Genomic DNA, 5,191 nt, shown 5'->3' with positions numbered 1-5,191 from the left:
CCCCCGGGGGGGCTTTTTAAAATTAAAAACAAAAATTTTTTTTCCGGGGAAAATTTTTTAAATTTTTAAAGGGGGGGAAAACCCCCCCCCCCCCCCCCCCCCCCCCCCCCCCCCCCCCCCCCCCCCCCCCCCCCCCCCCCCCCCCCCCCCCCCCCCCCCCCCCCCCCTTTTTTTTTTTTTTTTTTTTTTTTTTTTTTTTTTTTTTTTTTTTTTTTTTTTTTTTTTTTTTTTTTTTTTTTTTTTTTTTTTTTTTTTTTTTTTTTTTTTTTTTTTTTTTTTTTTTTTTTTTTTTTTTTTTTTTTTTTTTTTTTTTTTTTTTTTTTTTTTTTTTCCCGGGGGGGGGGGGGGGCCCCCCCCCCCCTAAAGGGGGGGAAAAAAGTAGCCAAAAAAAAAATAAAAAAGATTTCATATTAAATACCGGGGGGGGCGTTGTGAAAATTTTTCTTTTTTATTTTTTTTTATTAATTATTTTTTTTTTATGCACAGGATTTTTTCTCACATTTTTAAGGGGAATGCGTTCACTAAAAAAATGCGTAACGGTTAAAAAGTAGCATGCTCATTGCTGCGCATTTCGATCGTTGTTCGATGGGTATGAGCAAAATTCAAATAAAACGCCCAAAACCCGTCAAGATGAGAGGAGGGATAGAACCGACTATCCGCGCTACAAAAAAATAAATAAATAAAAATTCAATAAAAAAAAATATATATAAATATATATAAAAAAAACTGAATAAAGTTTGTGTCGGATAAAATTTTGATGCACATATTTTGCCCTTGACGTTATTTTTTTTGAATTTAAAACCCCAGAGTTTCTCATTGGTTATACAAGTTATTTTTACAGTACTTTATATATTTTCAAGCTAATGTAACCTTAACATATAGATACACTCGTAATCGTATATGGATGAAGTAAAGATTGGTGCACCGCAGAAATATTTGACTTTTTGGTGCATCGCCAGCTAGCAAAGGCAACATACACACCATGATGGTTGGTGAATCATGCTATCCTCGTACACGTAAGTCGGGATGTGGGTCTCCACGAGCTCCTCCAAGCTATCGAAAGGCAGGCCCCGTCTGGGCAGAATCAGCAGGGCCCTTTGAGGTTGGAGCGGTAGATGGACCCGATGATGAGGGCGGAGAGGAGCCACAGTCCTCGGATGAACCTCACCGAGTTTCCTTTACACTCCGACGGGACCGTTTAAAGGGAGAGAAAGGGGGAAATGCAGGAGGCTGTGATTACCCAGTGTCGTGGTCTGACTAGATTTTTGTCAGGGCTTTAATTATACAATTTCCTATCATAGGGACTGCGCTAGAATGTAGCAGTGTTAAGATTGTAAAAAAGTAACTGAAAGAATGGCGAAGAACCTACACTGGGCGAGGAGTGCGCCGAGAATCCACAAGGACACAGCCACATGCTTTTCACGGTTTCCTTTTCAGTCATTTCCGTGTCATCACCGGTTTTCCACTGGACGTCCTCCTATAGAGCGTTTTGTGAATTAGCAAGTCTATAGATTCAATTATTATGATTATTATTATTATTACTTTTTAACATTCTATTTCGGTAGCACCACCCTAACAGGCTTTGCATTGTACAATCCCACCTGATCTGAAGATGCTGAATCATGAACGTGCAGCCCAAAAACCAGCACCACGTTGTCAACAGCAAAACCACAACTGGCAATAGGATACTGGCGGTCAATAAAAACTCACAGAAAGAAGACAGTGAACCATAAGGGATGCCGAATTGAGCAAAATGGTAGACCAGTTATCAAGCTGGGCCAACGAAAAATGCGTTTCTTACCTCGTCTGTATAAGGTTTAACGAATCCTAGCATATCAGCTTCGAAAGACAGTCGCTTTTAACCCACCCGCCTGTTTGGGCTACATAAAGAGGCACGCTGAAGCAACCGTCGATCTCGCAGGGAGTCTACTGATAAAACCACAGCCGTCATGTCCCCTTCCTAGAAATTTTTTTTTCTATTGAGATAACTGATCGTTAGTTATGGTAATCCATTTTTTTTCTCCTTTGTCATGTCATGTATGCATTACTTTTTTGTCACGTTTAAATTAAATTATGTACCCATTTATGAAGAAACCTTTTCTTAAAGTATGGCAGCCTCACCCTTCGTGTTTTAGGCCATCAAGCCTGTCCATGACCCCTTGGGGAAACTGGTACCAAATACACGATCCTTAGCTACGACAAACTCGTAGCTGTGAATGATAATGTACCAAACGTGATGGCTTCATTAACACAAACAAAATTTAACACTTATTTTTATGGTAGCAAAAACATAAATAAAAACAATTTTCCCCACCAAGTATTCAGATGTCGCGAAATCATATCAATGATTTCCACTGATGTACCAGTGACTTGATAGTTGGGTGCCTCTCCATATATGAAGCTTACGTATGGAGCCCACTTAAATTAAAAAGAATATGCCATAACAGTTTATTATATATATATATATATATATAATATATATATATTATATATATATATATATTATATATATATATGTACATTTAAACACATTACATATACATATACAATATAACACATACCATATATACATATTTATATTTACAATATATACGTATATATACATATACACACATACATATATATACATAACACACACACATATATACATATAACACAATACACATACTACAAAAGTACACACGTATGTTCACATCTATACACAAACGTACACGTACATACACATATCTACATACATACTGTAAAAGGCTATGGGAGCCTCCAACGTTGGAACTGGTAGATAGCAATAATAGCCTGGCACGACTTGACTCTTTGTTGATGAAAAAGTGCAATACAAATAGCTAGGATGGTATGGCTGGGTTTTTATGCTTACATGCTTACTGGCCCGCCGAGGATATCGACACGGCACTGAAGGAGGAACGTTGCTGCAATCCAGTCGCCTAAGGATCCCGTGGGAAGGCGTCACCGAAGGCTTGCAGATCAGGAGTTCGTCACTGAGACATTAAGCCGCTCCACAATGTAGTTGAACGGCGCTGCTTGCCAAACGCCGTAGATTAGCGTAAGTATCAGTCTCTCCAAGATCCCAGAAAAGGGGCCCATGCCTGCCCGGACGAGCCCTTTTAAGGACGTGTGAATGTCAAGGATGGATGGATGTTACCAAGAACCAGGAATAAAAGGCCCAAACGAGGAGCAACCATGAGGATTATCCGAGGAGAGCGCACGTGAAAATGAGAAGGCCAGCCATTCAGGGCAAGACAGAAATGGTCACCCCTGAAGCAAATCAAATGGCATCTCGGGGGTACAGCGCGAGTAGGTGGCCGAGCAATATGAAAAGGCCAATAAGCATAAAAGCATAAAATACCAGCCATACCATCCAAGCAAGCCTGGGTCCACGTGAGAACCAAAAAGACAATTATGGCTGACCTGGGAAGACCTTTAGAATGCCCGTCGCCATGACTACATTGACTTTCCCCCCCGGGGGTTCCGGGACTGGCTGGTTTTAGCAGCAGACCTGCAACCTGCAGCTCCACATACTTTCCAGGTTGGGTCACATCAGGTCCATAGCCTTGTCTTCGCTCACTCACTTCAGGCACTTCTCGTGACTCACTGCCGATACTTGACATCTCTCTGATTGGACTTTCATGCTCTCCTCGTTTCACTTATACTATCCTCTTGGCATACGCCGCTGAATCCGGAACTGAGATCAGCATCTCACGATCCTCTGGTCAATCACAGCAAACAGCAGCAACACAGGACTGCCCAGTCCTAAGATGACAAGGGAACCTTCCGGCTCCCCCGTAGATCCCCAATCCACTTTCAACACCCAGCCATACAGTGGGCACTCGCACCCACTACAAACACACCATAGATACAGACCAGTTCGAGTGTGGTACACTTTCATCGTGAATATGTAATGGACGTGTGTGTGTGTGGGGGGGGGTCACAGAGTTTTAAATACAAGTCATGAAATCGATACAAAAGCCACATCTGCAGCAATCTCAATCCGTAAACAAGAAACGCTTCCTATCAGCCCCAATACCAAAGGCTTTAAATCAAAATTTCCCTGCTCGATGCCGATTTGAGGCAAGAGGTGTTTCATTGGGACTGGCGTTATCCCCCCCCGGCCCGGAATGTAGCTTGCTTGAACTGAGTCTAGGGGACTACTCCATCGGATGAGACTGCACGTTCTTTTATATAAAACCTCCCTTCGGCTTTACCATTCCTTCATTTTTAATGGTACGCCTATCATCCATGTGAGAGACGAAGGTTGAAATCTCATCCCGGGTTGCTGGCCCTAAAGCAGGAGGGAATTTTGGAGATTTTATTACAACTTCTAAATACCAATGTACTAACTCTATTGAGCCCTTGTGATTTACTCTTATTCAAAGAGCATGTTGCGGGCATGGGGGCTTCGCCCCCCGTGCAGCGAGATTCCCTCTTTGACTCAATATCCGAGAAACTTCGAAAGGTAAAAGCTCAATCCGTCGCGATGCCCCATGAGGAAGCTAAACGAAATATAATTATCAGGCACTTCACGCGCTAGCGTGCCACACACAATGTGCATGTGCGCTTATGCGTGTTATTTATATGCCTGCGCACACACACAAATACATATATGTATATATGCATATATGTGTGTGTATATATGCTTTATATAATATTCATAAGTATATGTATATACGGTATAGTATTACATATCCGTATACAGTACGGTTATAAATTTGAGTATACAATACACATATACATATACACCATACATATACACCCGCATATATATACAATACATATATATATACATATATGAATATTTCATAGCATAAATATACATAAGCATACATATATGCATACATATAAATATATACATACACAAATATACATATACATACACATAATATACATATACATACACATACATATACATACAACATAAATATACATATACATACACATATATACATACAATACACATAATGCATAGACTTATAATCCCTACATATATACATATGTGTGTGTGTGTGTGTTGTGTGTGTGTGTGTGTGTGTGTGTGTGTGTGTGTGTGTGTGTGTTTTGTGTGTGTGTTTCATGTGCGTGTATATGTATATAGTGTAGTGTATACTATACTGTACACACACACACACACACACACACACACACACACCCACACACACACACACACACACACTACACACAC

This window comes from Penaeus monodon, chromosome 40 (genome assembly GCF_015228065.2).
Source record: "Penaeus monodon isolate SGIC_2016 chromosome 40, NSTDA_Pmon_1, whole genome shotgun sequence".
NCBI classification, from domain to species: domain Eukaryota; kingdom Metazoa; phylum Arthropoda; class Malacostraca; order Decapoda; family Penaeidae; genus Penaeus; species Penaeus monodon.
The sequence above is the reverse complement of the archived record's forward strand: the minus strand, read 5'-3'. Positions refer to the sequence as shown.